Below are 18,618 nucleotides of genomic sequence, written 5' to 3' on the forward strand. Positions count from 1 at the left end.
TTCATATAGAATTGTAGTAGTTGAATTGTATATTAGCTACTAAGTATGAACTTAACGGGTAGGTACTACCCGAATTTAAACTTATAAAACGCTAATATGAAGAAAAAGCTTTTATAAATGAGTTCATATTATGCTACGAAATACTATTAACTACTCTTGATATTCTGTATGATTAACTTGTTCCATTTAACTATTTTGAAGGAAATGGCACCGACTACTCGACACACCGTGAATATGAATGAAGAGGAATTCCGTACTTTTCTAGCTTCAAACATAGCCGCAGTACAGGCTGCGCTACATACCAACAATAACCTTGGATCTAGCAGTACAGGAAATCGTGTAGGATGCACCTACAAAGAATTCACTGCCTGCAAACCTTTGGAATTTGATGGAACCGAAGGACCGATCGGATTGAAACGGTGGACCGAGAAGGTCGAATCGGTGTTTGCCATAAGTAAGTGTACTGAAGAGGACAAAGTAAAGTACGCTACGCATACCTTCACAGGTTCTGCGTTAACATGGTGGAATACCTATCTAGAGCAAGTGGGACAAGACGATGCGTACGCACTACCGTGGTCAGCATTCAAGCACTTGATGAACGAGAAGTACCGTCCCAGAACCGAGGTCAATAAGCTCAAGACAGAACTTAGAGGGTTACGAACCCAAGGATTTGATATTACCACGTACGAAAGACGATTCACAGAATTGTGCCTATTGTGTCCGGGAGCATTCGAAGATGAGGAAGAGAAGATCGACGCGTTTGTGAAAGGATTACCGGAAAGAATCCAAGAAGATATAAGTTCACACGAGCCCGCCTCCATACAACAGGCATGTAGAATGGCTCACAAACTCGTGAACCAAATTGAAGAAAGAATTAAAGAACAGACTGCTGAAGAGGCCAATGTGAAGCAAGTCAAAAGAAAGTGGGAGGAAAACGGTGATAAGAATCACCAATACAACAACAACAGCAATTACAACAATAATCGCAACAATTATCCCAACAATCGCAACATCAATCGCAACTACAAAAAACGGCCCAACAACAAAAACAGCAACTACAACAATCATCCCAACAACAATAATAACCGCAACAACAACAACAATCAGAAGCAGCTATGCCAAAGGTGTGAAAAGAATCACTCGGGGTTCTGCACCAAATTTTGCAACAAGTGTAAAAGAAATGGTCATAGCGCGGCGAAGTGTGAGGTCTACGGACCAGGGGTTAATAGAACGAAAGGAACAAATGGTGTCGGAACGAGTAATGGCGGAGCAAGTAGTGTCGGAGCAAGTTATGCCAATGTAGTTTGTTATAAATGTGGAAAACCGGGCCACATTATTAGAAATTGCCCGAACCAGGAGAACACGAATGGACAAGGCCGTGGAAGAGTTTTCAATATTAATGCAGCAGAGGCACAGGAAGACCCAGAGCTTGTTACGGGTACGTTTCTTATTGACAATAAATCTGCTTACGTTTTATTTGATTCGGGTGCGGATAGAAGCTATATGAGTAGAGATTTTTGTGCTAAATTAAGTTGCCCATTGACGCCTTTGGATAGTAAATTTTTACTCGAATTAGCAAATGGTAAATTAATTTCAGCAGATAATATATGTCGGAATCGAGAAATTAAACTGGTTAGCGAAACATTTAAGATTGATTTAATACCAGTAGAGTTAGGGAGTTTTGATGTGATAATCGGTATGGACTGGTTGAAAGAAGTGAAAGCAGAGATCGTTTGTTACAAAAATGCAATTCGCATTATACGAGAAAAAGAAAAACCCTTAATGGTGTACGGAGAAAAGGGCAACACGAAGCTACATCTTATTAGTAATTTGAAGGCACAAAAACTAATAAGAAAAGGTTGCTATGCTGTTCTAGCACACGTCGAGAAAGTACAAACTAAAGAAAAGAGCATCAATGATGTTCCCATTGCAAAAGAATTTCCCGATGTATTTCCGAAAGAATTACCGGGATTACCCCCACATCGATCCGTTGAATTTCAAATAGATCTTGTACCAGGAGCTGCAACAATAGCTCGTGCTCCTTACAGACTCGCACCCAGCGAGATGAAAGAACTGCAAAGCCAATTACAAGAACTTTTAGAGCGTGGTTTCATTCGACCAAGCACATCACCGTGGGGAGCTCCTGTTTTGTTTGTCATGAAGAAAGATGGTACATTTAGGTTGTGTATCGACTACCGAGAGTTGAACAAACTTACCATCAAGAACCGCTACCCACTACCGAGAATCGATGACTTATTTGATCAACTACATGGCTCGTCTGTTTATTCAAAGATTGACTTACGTTCCGGGTATCATCAAATGCGGGTGAAAGAAGATGATATTCCAAAGACTACTTTCAGAACACGTTACGGTCATTACGAGTTTATGGTCATGCCGTTTGGTTTAACTAATGCACCAGCTGTGTTCATGGACCTTATGAACCGAGTGTGTGGACCATACCTTGACAAGTTTGTCATTGTTTTCATTGATGACATACTTATTTACTCAAAGAATGACCAAGAACACGGTGAACATTTGAGAAAGGTGTTAGAAGTATTGAGGAAGGAAGAATTGTACGCTAAGTTTTCAAAGTGTGCATTTTGGTTGGAAGAAGTTCAATTCCTCGGTCACATAGTGAATAAAGAAGGTATTAAGGTGGATCCGGCAAAGATAGAAACTGTTAAAAAGTGGGAAACCCCGAAAACTCCGAAACACATACGCCAATTTTTAGGACTAGCTGGTTACTACAGAAGGTTCATCCAAGACTTTTCCAGAATAGCAAAACCCTTGACTACATTAACGCATAAAGGGAAAAAATTTGAATGGAATGATGAACAAGAGAAAGCGTTTCAGTTATTGAAGAAAAAGCTAACTACGGCACCTATATTGTCATTGCCTGAAGGGAATGATGATTTTGTGATTTATTGTGACGCATCAAAGCAAGGTCTCGGTTGTGTATTAATGCAACGAACGAAGGTGATTGCTTATGCGTCTATGAAATGTCCCGTTCTTATTGATTAAAAACGTTCCATATTAATTGATTTCGTTGCGAGGTTTTGACCTCTATATGAGACGTTTTTCAAAGACTGCATTCATTTTTAAAACAAACCATAACCTTTATTTCATAAATAAAGGTTTAAAAAGCTTTACGTAGATTATCAAATAATGATAATCTAAAATATCCTGTTTACACACGACCATTACATAATGGTTTACAATACAAATATGTTACATCGAAATCAGTTTCTTGAATGCAGTTTTTACACAATATCATACAAACATGGACTCCAAATCTTGTCCTTATTTTAGTATGCAACAGCGGAAGCTCTTAATATTCACCTGAGAATAAACATGCTTTAAACGTCAACAAAAATGTTGGTGAGTTATAGGTTTAACCTATATATATCAAATCGTAACAATAGACCACAAGATTTCATATTTCAATACACATCCCATACATAGAGATAAAAATCATTCATATGGTGAACACCTGGTAACCGACAATAACAAGATGCATATATAAGAATATCCCCATCATTCCGGGACACCCTTCGGATATGATATAAATTTCGAAGTACTAAAGCATCCGGTACTTTGGATGGGGTTTGTTAGGCCCAATAGATCTATCTTTAGGATTCGCGTCAATTAAGGTGTCTGTTCCCTAATTCTTAGATTACCAGACTTAATAAAAAGGGGCATATTCGATTTCGATAATTCAACCATAGAATGTAGTTTCACGTACTTGTGTCTATTTTGTAAATCATTTATAAAACCTGCATGTATTCTCATCCCAAAAATATTAGATTTTAAAAGTGGGACTATAACTCACTTTCACAGATTTTTACTTCGTCGGGAAGTGAGACTTGGCCACTGGTTGATTCACGAACCTATAACAATATATACATATATATCAAAGTATGTTCAAAATATATTTACAACACTTTTAATATATTTTGATGTTTTAAGTTTATTAAGTCAGCTGTCCTCGTTAGTAACCTACAAGTAGTTGTCCACAGTTAGATGTACAGAAATAAATCGATAAATATTATCTTGAATCAATCCACGACCCAGTGTATACGTATCTCAGTATTGATCACAACTCAAACTATATATATTTTGGAATCAACCTCAACCCTGTATAGCTAACTCCAACATTCACATATAGAGTGTCTATGGTTGTTCCGAAATATATATAGATGTGTCGACATGATAGGTCAAAACATTGTATACGTGTCTATGGTATCTCAAGATTACATAATATACAATACAAGTTGATTAAGTTATGGTTGGAATAGATTTGTTACCAATTTTCACGTAGCTAAAATGAGAAAAATTATCCAATCTTGTTTTACCCATAACTTCTTCATTTTAAATCCGTTTTGAGTGAATCAAATTGCTATGGTTTCATATTGAACTCTATTTTATGAATCTAAACAGAAAAAGTATAGGTTTATAGTCGGAAAAATAAGTTACAAGTCGTTTTTGTAAAGGTAGTCATTTCAGTCGAAAGAACGACGTCTAGATGACCATTTTAGAAAACATACTTCCACTTTGAGTTTAACCATAATTTTTGGATATAGTTTCATGTTCATAATAAAAATCATTTTCTCAGAATAACAACTTTTAAATCAAAGTTTATCATAGTTTTTAATTAACTAACCCAAAACAGCCCGCGGTGTTACTACGACGGCGTAAATCCGGTTTTACGGTGTTTTTCGTGTTTTCAGGTTTTAAATCATTAAGTTAGCATATCATATAGATATAGAACATGTGTTTAGTTGATTTTAAAATTCAAGTTAGAAGGATTAACTTTTGTTTGCGAACAAGTTTAGAATTAACTAAACTATGTTCTAGTGATTACAAGTTTAAACCTTCGAATAAGATAGCTTTATACGTATGAATCGAATGATGTTATGAACATCATTACTACCTTAATTTCCTTGGATAAACCTACTGGAAAAGAGAAAAATGGATCTAGCTTCAACGGATCCTTGGATGGCTCGAAGTTCTTGAAGCAGAATCATGACACGAAAACAAGTTCAAGTAAGATCATCACTTGAAATAAGATTGTTATAGTTATAGAAATTGAACCAAAGTTTGAATATGATTATTACCTTGTATTAGAATGATAACCTACTGTATTTAACAAAGATTTCTTGAGGTTGGATGATCACCTTACAAGATTGGAAGTGAGCTAGCAAACTTGAAAGTATTCTTGATTTTATGTAACTAGAACTTGTAGAATATATGAAGAACACTTAGAACTTGAAGATAGAACTTGAGAGAGATCAATTAGATGAAGAAAATTGAAGAATGAAAGTGTTTATAGGTGTTTTTGGTCGTTGGTGTATGGATTAGATATAAAGGATATGTAATTTTGTTTTCATGTAAATAAGTCATGAATGATTACTCATATTTTTGTAATTTTATGAGATATTTCATGCTAGTTGCCAAATGATGGTTCCCACATGTGTTAGGTGACTCACATGGGCTGCTAAGAGCTGATCATTGGAGTGTATATACCAATAGTACATACATCTAAAAGCTGTGTATTGTACGAGTACGAATACGGGTGCATACGAGTAGAATTGTTGATGAAACTGAACGAGGATGTAATTGTAAGCATTTTTGTTAAGTAGAAGTATTTTGATAAGTGTATTGAAGTCTTTCAAAAGTGTATAAATACATATTAAAACACTACATGTATATACATTTTAACTGAGTCGTTAAGTCATCGTTAGTCGTTACATGTAAGTGTTGTTTTGAAACCTTTAGGTTAACGATCTTGTTAAATGTTGTTAACCCAATGTTTATAATATCAAATAAGATTTTAAATTATTATATTATCATGATATTATCATGTATGAATATCTCTTAATATGATATATATACATTAAATGTCTTTACAACGATAATCGTTACATATATGTCTCGTTTAAAAATCATTAAGTTAGTAGTCTTGTTTTTACATATGTAGTTCATTGTTAATATACTTTATGATATGTTTTCTTATCATAGTATCATGTTAACTATATATATATATCCATATATATGTCATCATATAGTTTTTACAAGTTTTAACGTTCGTGAATCACCGATCAACTTGGGTAGTCAATTGTCTATATGAAACCTATTTCAATTAATCAAGTCTTAACAAGTTTGATTGCTTAACATGTTGGAAACATTTAATCATGTAAATATCAATCTCAATTAATATATATAAACATGGAAAAGTTCGGGTCACTACAGTACCTACCCGTTAAATAAATTTCGTCCCGAAATTTTAAGCTGTTGAAGGTGTTGACGAATCTTCTGGAAATAGATGCGGGTATTTCTTCTTCATCTGATCTTCACGCTCCCAGGTGAACTCGGGTCCTCTACGAGCATTCCATCGAACCTTAACAATTGGTATCTTGTTTTGCTTAAGTCTTTTAACCTCACGATCCATTATTTCGACGGGTTCTTCGATGAATTGAAGTTTTTCGTTGATTTGGATTTCATCTAACGGAATAGTGAGATATTCTTTAGCAAAACATTTCTTTAAATTCGAGACGTGGAAAGTGTTATGTACAGCCGCGAGTTGTTGAGGTAACTCTAGTCGGTAAGCTACTGGTCCGACACGATCAATAATCTTGAATGGTCCAATATACCTTGGATTTAATTTCCCTCGTTTACCAAATCGAACAACGCCTTTCCAAGGTGCAACTTTAAGCATGACCATCTCTCCAATTTCAAATTCTATATCTTTTCTTTTAATGTCAGCGTAGCTCTTTTGTCGACTTTGGGCGGTTTTCAACCGTTGTTGAATTTGGATGATCTTCTCGGTAGTTTCTTGTATAATCTCCGGACCCGTAATCTGTCTATCCCCCACTTCACTCCAACAAATCGGAGACCTGCACTTTCTACCATAAAGTGCTTCAAACGGCGCCATCTCAATGCTTGAATGGTAGCTGTTGTTGTAGGAAAATTCTGCTAACGGTAGATGTCGATCCCAACTGTTTCCGAAATCAATAACACAAGCTCGTAGCATGTCTTCAAGCGTTTGTATCGTCCTTTCGCTCTGCCCATCAGTTTGTGGATGATAGGCAGTACTCATGTCTAGACGAGTTCCTAATGCTTGCTGTAATGTCTGCCAGAATCTTGAAATAAATCTGCCATCCCTATCAGAGATAATAGAGATTGGTATTCCATGTCTGGAGACGACTTCCTTCAAATACAGTCGTGCTAACTTCTCCATCTTGTCATCTTCTCTTATTGGTAGGAAGTGTGCTGATTTGGTGAGACGATCAACTATTACCCAAATAGTATCAAAACCACTTGCAGTCCTTGGCAATTTAGTGATGAAATCCATGGTAATGTTTTCCCATTTCCATTCCGGGATTTCGGGTTGTTGAAGTAGACCTGATGGTTTCTGATGCTCAGCTTTGACCTTAGAACACGTCAAACATTCTCCAACGTATTTAGCAACATCGGCTTTCATACCCGACCACCAAAAATGTTTCTTGAGATCCTTGTACATCTTCCCCGTTCCAGGATGTATTGAGTATCTGGTTTTATGAGCTTCTCTAAGTACCATTTCTCTCATATCTCCAAATTTTGGTACCCAAATCCTTTCAGCCCTATACCGGGTTCCGTCTTCCCGAATATTAAGATGCTTCTCCGATCCTTTGGGTATTTCATCCTTTAAATTTCCCTCTTTTAAAACTCCTTGTTGCGCCTCCTTTATTTGAGTAGTAATGTTATTATGAATCATTATATTCATAGATTTTACTCGAATGGGTTCTCTGTCCTTCCTGCTCAAGGCATCGGCTACCACATTTGCCTTCCCCGGGTGGTAACGAATCTCAAAGTCGTAATCATTCAATAATTCAATCCACCTACGCTGCCTCATATTCAGTTGTTTCTGATTAAATATGTGTTGAAGACTTTTGTGGTCGGTATATATAATACTTTTGACCCCATATAAGTAGTGCCTCCAAGTCTTTAATGCAAAAACAACCGCGCCTAATTCCAAATCATGCGTCGTATAATTTTGTTCGTGAATCTTTAATTGTCTAGACGCATAAGCAATCACCTTCGTTCGTTGCATTAATACACAACCGAGACCTTGCTTTGATGCATCACAATAAATCACAAAATCATCATTCCCTTCAGGCAATGACAATATAGGTGCCGTAGTTAGCTTTTTCTTCAATAACTGAAACGCTTTCTCTTGTTCATCATTCCATTCAAATTTCTTCCCTTTATGCGTTAATGCAGTCAAGGGTTTTGCTATTCTGGAAAAGTCTTGGATGAACCTTCTGTAGTAACCAGCTAGTCCTAAAAACTGGCGTATGTGTTTCGGAGTCTTCGGGGTTTCCCACTTTTCAACAGTTTCTATCTTTGCCGGATCCACCTTAATACCTTCTTTGTTCACTATGTGACCGAGGAATTGAACTTCTTCCAACCAAAATGCACACTTTGAAAACTTAGCGTACAATTCTTCCTTCCTCAATACTTCTAACACCTTTCTCAAATGTTCACCGTGTTCTTGGTCATTCTTTGAGTAAATAAGTATGTCATCAATGAAAACAATGACAAACTTGTCAAGGTATGGTCCACACACTCGGTTCATAAGGTCCATGAACACAGCTGGTGCATTAGTTAAACCAAACGGCATGACCATAAACTCGTAATGACCGTAACGTGTTCTGAAAGCAGTCTTTGGAATATCATCTTCTTTCACCCGCATTTGATGATACCCGGAACGTAAGTCAATCTTTGAATAAACAGACGAGCCTTGTAGTTGATAAAATAAGTCGTCGATTCTCGGTAGTGGGTAGCGGTTCTTGATGGTAAGTTTGTTCAACTCTCGGTAGTCGATACACAACCTGAATGTACCATCTTTCTTCTTGACAAACAAAACAGGAGCTCCCCACGGTGATGTGCTTGGTCGAATGAAACCACGCTCTAAAAGTTCTTGTAATTGGCTTTGCAGTTCTTTCATCTCGCTGGGTGCGAGTCTGTAAGGAGCACGAGCTATTGGTGCAGCTCCTGGTACAAGATCTATTTGAAATTCAACGGATCGATGTGGGGGTAATCCCGGTAATTCTTTCGGAAATACATCGGGAAATTCTTTTGCAATGGGAACATCATTGATGCTCTTTTCTTCAGTTTGTACTTTCTCGACGTGTGCTAGAACAGCATAGCAACCTTTTCTTATTAGTTTTTGTGCCTTCAAATTACTAATAAGATGTAGCTTCGTGTTGCCCTTTTCTCCGTACACCATTAAGGGTTTTCCTTTTTCTCGTATAATGCGAATTGCATTTTTGTAACAAACGATCTCCGCTTTCACTTCTTTCAACCAGTCCATACCGATTATCACATCAAAACTCCCTAACTCTACTGGTATCAAATCAATCTTAAATGTTTCGCTAACCAGTTTAATTTCTCGATTCCGACATATATTATCTGCTGAAATTAATTTACCATTTGCTAATTCGAGTAAAAATTTACTATCCAAAGGCGTCAATGGACAACTTAATTTAGCACAAAAATCTCTACTCATATAGCTTCTATCCGCACCCGAATCAAATAAAACGTAAGCAGATTTATTGTCAACAAGAAACGTACCCGTAACAAGCTCCGGGTCTTCCTGTGCCTCTACCGCATTAATATTGAAAACTCTTCCACGGCCTTGTCCATTCGTGTTCTCCTGGTTCGGGCAATTTCTAATAATGTGGCCTGGTTTTCCACATTTATAACAAACTACATTGGCATAACTTGCTCCGACACTACTTGCTCCGCCATTACTCGTTCCGACACCATTTATTCCTTTCGTTCTATTAACCCCTGGTCCGTAGACCTCACACTTCGCCGCGCTATGACCATTTCTTTTACACTTGTTGCAAAATTTGGTGCAGAACCCCGAGTGATTCTTTTCACACCTTTGGCATAGCTGCTTCTGATTGTTGTTGTTGTTGCGGTTATTATTGTTGTTGGGATGATTGTTGTAGTTGCTGTTGTTGTTGTTGTTGTTGTTGTTGTTGGGCCGTTTGTTGTAGTTGCGATTGATGTTGCGATTGTTGGGATAATTGTTGCGATTATTGTTGTAATTGCTGTTGTTGTTGTATTGGTGATTCTTATCACCGTTTTCCTCCCACTTTCTTTTGACTTGCTTCACATTGGCCTCTTCAGCAGTCTGTTCTTTAATTCTTTCTTCAATCTGGTTCACTAGTTTGTGAGCCATTCTACATGCCTGTTGTATGGAGGCGGGCTCGTGTGAACTTATATCTTCTTGGATTCTTTCCGGTAATCCTTTCACAAACGCGTCGATCTTCTCTTCCTCATCTTCGAATGCTCCCGAACACAATAGGCACAATTCTGTGAATCGTCTTTCGTACGTGGTAATATCAAATCCTTGGGTTCGTAACCCTCTAAGTTCTGTCTTGAGCTTATTGACCTCGGTTCTGGGACGGTACTTCTCGTTCATCAAGTGATTGAATGCTGACCACGGTAGTGCGTACGCATCATCTTGTCCCACTTGCTCTAGATAGGTATTCCACCATGTTAACGCAGAACCTGTGAAGGTATGCGTAGCGTACTTCACTTTGTCCTCTTCAGTACACTTACTTATGTCAAACACCGATTCAACCTTCTCGGTCCACCGTTTCAATCCGATCGGTCCTTCGGTTCCATCAAATTCCAAAGGTTTGCAGGCAGTGAATTCTTTGTAGGTGCATCCTACACGATTTCCTGTACTGCTAGATCCAAGGTTATTGTTGGTATGTAGCGCAGCCTGTACTGCGGCTATGTTTGAAGCTAGAAAAGTACGGAATTCCTCTTCATTCATATTCACGGTGTGTCGAGTAGTCGGTGCCATTTCCTTCAAAATAGTTAAATGGAACAAGTTAATCATACAGAATATTAAGAGTAGTTAATAGTATTTCGTAGCATAATATGAACTCATTTATAAAAGCTTTTTCTTCATATTAGCATTTTATAAGTTTAAATTCGGGTAGTACCTACCCGTTAAGTTCATACTTAGTAGCTAATATACAATTCAACTACTACAATTCTATATGAAAAACTGATTATAATAATATTTCGCGTTCAAACTTTTATACAATATTTTACAAACTTACAATACCGCTTATTTTACATAAAGCATGAAATATAGCACACAATAACTTTGATACAAGATAGTTGTGAAGACAATTCTAGCTAGTACACAAGTCGTTCAGCAAAGGCAATAAAGACACGTAATTCATACGTCCAGAAACAAGTCATGCATTCTGGTTTTACTAGGACTACTTCCCATCCTTGGTCTTGTGCAACATAACCGTTATGGCCGTTGATAAGACAGCGTGTTGTAACGTCATCAAAGGGACGAGGGTTACGTAATGTCCAACAGTCCCGTAATAATCTAAAAACCTCATTTCTTACCCCAATTACCGACTCCGTCACTTGTGGAAACGTTTTGTTTAATAGTTGTAGCCCGATGTTCTTGTTCTCACTTTGGTGAGAAGCGAACATTACTAACCCGTAAGCATAACATGCTTCTTTATGTTGCATGTTAGCCGCTTTTTCTAAATCACGAAGTCCAATATTCGGATATATTGAGTCAAAATAATTTCTTAACCCGTTGCGTAAAATAGCATTTGGGTTCCCCGCAATATATGCGTCAAAGTAAACACATCGTAACTTATGGGTTTCCCAATGTGATATCCCCCATCTTTCAAACGAAAGTCTCTTATAAACCAAGACATTCTTGGAACGTTCTTCGAATGTCTTACAAACTGATCTCGCCTTAAATAGTTGTGCCGAAGAATTCTGGCCGACTCTAGACAAGATTTCATCAATCATGTCTCCGGGTAGGTCTCTTAAAATATTGGGTTGTCTATCCATTTTGTGTTTTTAAACTGTAAAATAGACAAGAGTTAGATTCATAAAAAAATACTTATTAATACAAGCAATTTTTACATATATCATAAAGCATAAGAACACTATATTACATATATTACACCACACGAATACAACTATCTTATTCCGACTCGCTCGTTTCTTCTTCTTCGGTTTTGGTTCGTTTTGCCAAGTTTCTAGGGATATATGATGTTCCCCTAATACGAGCCGTCGTTGTCCACATTGGTTTAGAAAAACCTGGTGGTTTAGAGGTTCCCGGGTCATTGTTACAACTTAAGGACTTCGGGGGTTGACGATACATATAAAGTTCATCGGTGTTGGAATTAGATTTCTCTATTTTTATGCCCTTTCCCTTATTATTTTCTTTTGCCTTTTTAAATTCAGTTGGGGTAATTTCTATAACATCATCAGAATTCTCGTCGGAATCCGATTCATCGGAGAATTGGTAATCCTCCCAATATTTTGCTTCCTTGACGGAAACACCATTGACCATAATTAACTTTGGTCGGTTGGTTGAGGATTTTCTTTTACTTAACCGTTTTATTATTTCCCCCACCGGTTCTATTTCTTCATCCGGTTCCGATTCTTCTTCCGGTTCCGATTCTTCTTCCGGTTCCGACTCTTCTTCCGGTTCCTCTTCGGGAACTTGTGAATCAGTCCACAAATTATTCCAATTTACATTTGACTCTTCATTATTATTAAGTGAGTCAATGGAACTTGTTCTAGAGGTAGACATCTATCACATAATATCAAACACGTTAAGAGATTAATATATCACATAATATTCATATGTTAAAAATATATAGTTTCCAACAAAAATGTTAAGCAATCATTTTTAAAGAAAACACGGTCGAAGTCCAGACTCACTAATGCATCCTAACAAACTCGATAAGACACACTAATGCAAATTTTCTGGTTCTCTAAGACCAACGCTCTGATACCAACTGAAATGTCCCGTTCTTATTGATTAAAAACTTTCCATATTAATTGATTTCGTTGCGAGGTTTTGACCTCTATATGAGACGTTTTTCAAAGACTGCATTCATTTTTAAAACAAACCATAACCTTTATTTCATAAATAAAGGTTTAAAAAGCTTTACGTAGATTATCAAATAATGATAATCTAAAATATCCTGTTTACACACGACCATTACATAATGGTTTACAATACAAATATGTTACATCGAAATCAGTTTCTTGAATGCAGTTTTTACACAATATCATACAAACATGGACTCCAAATCTTGTCCTTATTTTAGTATGCAACAGCGGAAGCTCTTAATATTCACCTGAGAATAAACATGCTTTAAACGTCAACAAAAATGTTGGTGAGTTATAGGTTTAACCTATATATATCAAATCGTAACAATAGACCACAAGATTTCATATTTCAATACACATCCCATACATAGAGATAAAAATCATTCATATGGTGAACACCTGGTAACCGACAATAACAAGATGCATATATAAGAATATCCCCATCATTCCGGGACACCCTTCGGATATGATATAAATTTCGAAGTACTAAAGCATCCGGTACTTTGGATGGGGTTTGTTAGGCCCAATAGATCTATCTTTAGGATTCGCGTCAATTAAGGTGTCTGTTTCCTAATTCTTAGATTACCAGACTTAATAAAAAGGGGCATATTCGATTTCGATAATTCAACCATAGAATGTAGTTTCACGTACTTGTGTCTATTTTGTAAATCATTTATAAAACCTGCATGTATTCTCATCCCAAAAATATTAGATTTTAAAAGTGGGACTATAACTCACTTTCACAGATTTTTACTTCGTCGGGAAGTGAGACTTGGCCACTGGTTGATTCACGAACCTATAACAATATATACATATATATCAAAGTATGTTCAAAATATATTTACAACACTTTTAATATATTTTGATGTTTTAAGTTTATTAAGTCAGCTGTCCTCGTTAGTAACCTACAACTAGTTGTCCACAGTTAGATGTACAGAAATAAATCGATAAATATTATCTTGAATCAATCCACGACCCAGTGTATACGTATCTCAGTATTGATCACAACTCAAACTATATATATTTTGGAATCAACCTCAACCCTGTATAGCTAACTCCAACATTCACATATAGAGTGTCTATGGTTGTTCCGAAATATATATAGATGTGTCGACATGATAGGTCAAAACATTGTATACGTGTCTATGGTATCTCAAGATTACATAATATACAATACAAGTTGATTAAGTTATGGTTGGAATAGATTTGTTACCAATTTTCACGTAGCTAAAATGAGAAAAATTATCCAATCTTGTTTTACCCATAACTTCTTCATTTTAAATCCGTTTTGAGTGAATCAAATTGCTATGGTTTCATATTGAACTCTATTTTATGAATCTAAACAGAAAAAGTATAGGTTTATAGTCGAAAAATAAGTTACAAGTCGTTTTTGTAAAGGTAGTCATTTCAGTCGAAAGAACGACGTCTAGATGACCATTTTAGAAAACATACTTCCACTTTGAGTTTAACCATAATTTTTGGATATAGTTTCATGTTCATAATAAAAATCATTTTCTCAGAATAACAACTTTTAAATCAAAGTTTATCATAGTTTTTAATTAACTAACCCAAAACAGCCCGCGGTGTTACTACGACGGCGTAAATCCGGTTTTACGGTGTTTTTCGTGTTTTCAGGTTTTAAATCATTAAGTTAGCATATCATATAGATATAGAACATGTGTTTAGTTGATTTTAAAATTCAAGTTAGAAGGATTAACTTTTGTTTGCGAACAAGTTTAGAATTAACTAAACTATGTTCTAGTGATTACAAGTTTAAACCTTCGAATAAGATAGCTTTATACGTATGAATCGAATGATGTTATGAACATCATTACTACCTTAATTTCCTTGGATAAACCTACTGGAAAAGAGAAAAATGGATCTAGCTTCAACGGATCCTTGGATGGCTCGAAGTTCTTGAAGCAGAATCATGACACGAAAACAAGTTCAAGTAAGATCATCACTTGAAATAAGATTGTTATAGTTATAGAAATTGAACCAAAGTTTGAATATGATTATTACCTTGTATTAGAATGATAACCTACTGTATTTAACAAAGATTTCTTGAGGTTGGATGATCACCTTACAAGATTGGAAGTGAGCTAGCAAACTTGAAAGTATTCTTGATTTTATGTAACTAGAACTTGTAAAATATATGAAGAACACTTAGAACTTGAAGATAGAACTTGAGAGAGATCAATTAGATGAAGAAAATTGAAGAATGAAAGTGTTTGTAGGTGTTTTTGGTCGTTGGTGTATGGATTAGATATAAAGGATATGTAATTTTGTTTTCATGTAAATAAGTCATGAATGATTACTCATATTTTTGTAATTTTATGAGATATTTCATGCTAGTTGCCAAATGATGGTTCCCACATGTGTTAGGTGACTCACATGGGCTGCTAAGAGCTGATCATTGGAGTGTATATACCAATAGTACATACATCTAAAAGCTGTGTATTGTACGAGTACGAATACGGGTGCATACGAGTAGAATTGTTGATGAAACTGAACGAGGATGTAATTGTAAGCATTTTTGTTAAGTAGAAGTATTTTGATAAGTGTATTGAAGTCTTTCAAAAGTGTATAAATACATATTAAAACACTACATGTATATACATTTTAACTGAGTCGTTAAGTCATCGTTAGTCGTTACATGTAAGTGTTGTTTTGAAACCTTTAGGTTAACGATCTTGTTAAATGTTGTTAACCCAATGTTTATAATATCAAATGAGATTTTAAATTATTATATTATCATGATATTATCATGTATGAATATCTCTTAATATGATATATATACATTAAATGTCTTTACAACGATAATCGTTACATATATGTCTCGTTTAAAAATCATTAAGTTAGTAGTCTTGTTTTTACATATGTAGTTCATTGTTAATATACTTTATGATATGTTTTCTTATCATAGTATCATGTTAACTATATATATATATCCATATATATGTCATCATATAGTTTTTACAAGTTTTAACGTTCGTGAATCACCGATCAACTTGGGTAGTCAATTGTCTATATGAAACCTATTTCAATTAATCAAGTCTTAACAAGTTTGATTGCTTAACATGTTGGAAACATTTAATCATGTAAATATCAATCTCAATTAATATATATAAACATGGAAAAGTTCGGGTCACTACAGTCTAGACAATTGAAGATTCACGAACAAAATTATACGACGCATGATTTGGAATTAGGCGCGGTTGTTTTTGCATTAAAGACTTGGAGGCACTACTTATATGGGGTCAAAAGTATTATATATACCGACCACAAAAGTCTTCAACACATATTTAATCAGAAAAAACTGAATATGAGGCAGCGTAGGTGGATTGAATTATTGAATGATTACGACTTTGAGATTCGTTACCACCTGGGGAAGGCAAATGTGGTAGCCGATGCCTTGAGCAGGAAGGACAGAGAACCCATTCGAGTAAAATCTATGAATATAATGATTCATAATAACCTTACTACTCAAATAAAGGAGGCGCAACAAGGAGTTTTAAAAGAGGGAAATTTAAAGGATGAAATACCCAAAGGATCGGAGAAGCATCTTAATATTCGGGAAGACGGAACCCGGTATAGGGCTGAAAGGATTTGGGTACCAAAATTTGGAGATATGAGAGAAATGGTACTTAGAGAAGCTCATAAAACCAGATACTCAATACATCCTGGAACGGGGAAGATGTACAAGGATCTCAAGAAACATTTTTGGTGGCCGGGTATGAAAGCCGATGTTGCTAAATACGTAGGAGAATGTTTGACGTGTTCTAAGGTCAAAGCTGAGCATCAGAAACCATCAGGTCTACTTCAACAACCCGAAATCATTACCATGGATTTCATCACTAAATTGCCAAGGACTGCAAGTGGTTTTGATACTATTTGGGTAATAGTTGATCGTCTCACCAAATCCGCACACTTCCTACCAATAAGAGAAGATGACAAGATGGAGAAGTTAGCACGACTGTATTTGAAGGAAGTCATCTCCAGACATGGAATACCAATCTCTATTATCTCTGATAGGGATGGCAGATTTATTTCAAGATTCTGGCAGACATTACAGCAAGCATTAGGAACTCGTCTAGACATGAGTACTGCCTATCATCCACAAACTGATGGGCAAAGCGAAAGGACGATACAAACGCTTGAAGAGATGCTACGAGCATGTGTTATTGATTTCGGAAACAGTTGGGATCGACATCTACGTTAGCAGAATTTTCCTACAACAACAGCTACCATTCAAGCATTGAGATGGCGCCGTTTGAAGCACTTTATGGTAGGAAGTGCAGGTCTCCGATTTGTTGGAGTGAGGTGGGGGATAGACAGATTACGGGTCCGGAGATTATACAAGAAACTACCGAGAAGATCATCCAAATTCAACAACGGTTGAAAACTGCCCAAAGTCGACAAAAGAGCTACGCTGACATTAAAAGAAAAGATATAGAATTTGAAATTGGAGAGATGGTCATGCTTAAAGTTGCACCTTGGAAAGGCGTTGTTCGATTTGGTAAACGAGGGAAATTAAATCCAAGGTATATTGGACCATTCAAGATTATTGATCGTGTCGGACCAGTAGCTTACCGACTTGAGTTACCTCAACAACTCGCGGCTGTACATAACACTTTCCACGTCTCGAATTTGAAGAAATGTTTTGCTAAAGAAGATCTCACTATTCCGTTAGATGAAATCCAAATCAACGAAAAACTTCAATTCATCGAAGAACCCGTCGAAATAATGGATCGTGAGGTTAAAAGACTTAAGCAAAACAAGATACCAATTGTTAAGGTTCGATGGAATGCTCGTAGAGGACCCGAGTTCACCTGGGAGCGTGAAGATCAGATGAAGAAGAAATACCCGCATCTATTTCCAGAATATTCATCAACACCTTCAACAGCTTAAAATTTCGGGACGAAATTTATTTAACGGGTAGGTACTGTAGTGACCCGAACTTTTCCATGTTTATATATATTAATTGAGATTGATATTTACATGATTAAATGTTTTCAACATGTTAAGCAATCAAACTTGTTAAGACTTGATTAATTGAAATATGTTTCATATAGACAATTGACCACCCAAGTTGACCGGTGATTCACGAACGTTAAAACTTGTAAAAACTATATGATGACATATATATGGATATATATATAGTTAACATGATACTATGATAAGTAAACATATCATTAAGTATATTAACAATGAACTACATATGTAAAAACAAGACTACTAACTTAATGATTTTTAAACGAGACATATATGTAACGATTATCGTTGTAAAGACATTTAATGTATATATATCATATTAAGAGATATGCATACATGATAATATCATGATAATATAATAATTTAAAATCTCATTTGATATTATAAACATTGGGTTAACAACATTTAACAAGATCGTTAACCTAAAGGTTTCAAAACAACACTTACATGTAACGACTAACGATGACTTAACGACTCAGTTAAAATGTATATACATGTAGTGTTTTAATATGTATTTATACACTTTTGAAAGACTTCAATACACTTATCAAAATACTTCTACTTAACAAAAATGCTTACAATTACATCCTCGTTCAGTTTCATCAACAATTCTACTCGTATGCACCCGTATTCGTACTCGTACAATACACAGCTTTTAGATGTATGTACTATTGGTATATA

This window comes from Rutidosis leptorrhynchoides, chromosome 8, assembly GCF_046630445.1.
Source record: "Rutidosis leptorrhynchoides isolate AG116_Rl617_1_P2 chromosome 8, CSIRO_AGI_Rlap_v1, whole genome shotgun sequence".
Lineage (NCBI taxonomy): Eukaryota > Viridiplantae > Streptophyta > Magnoliopsida > Asterales > Asteraceae > Rutidosis > Rutidosis leptorrhynchoides.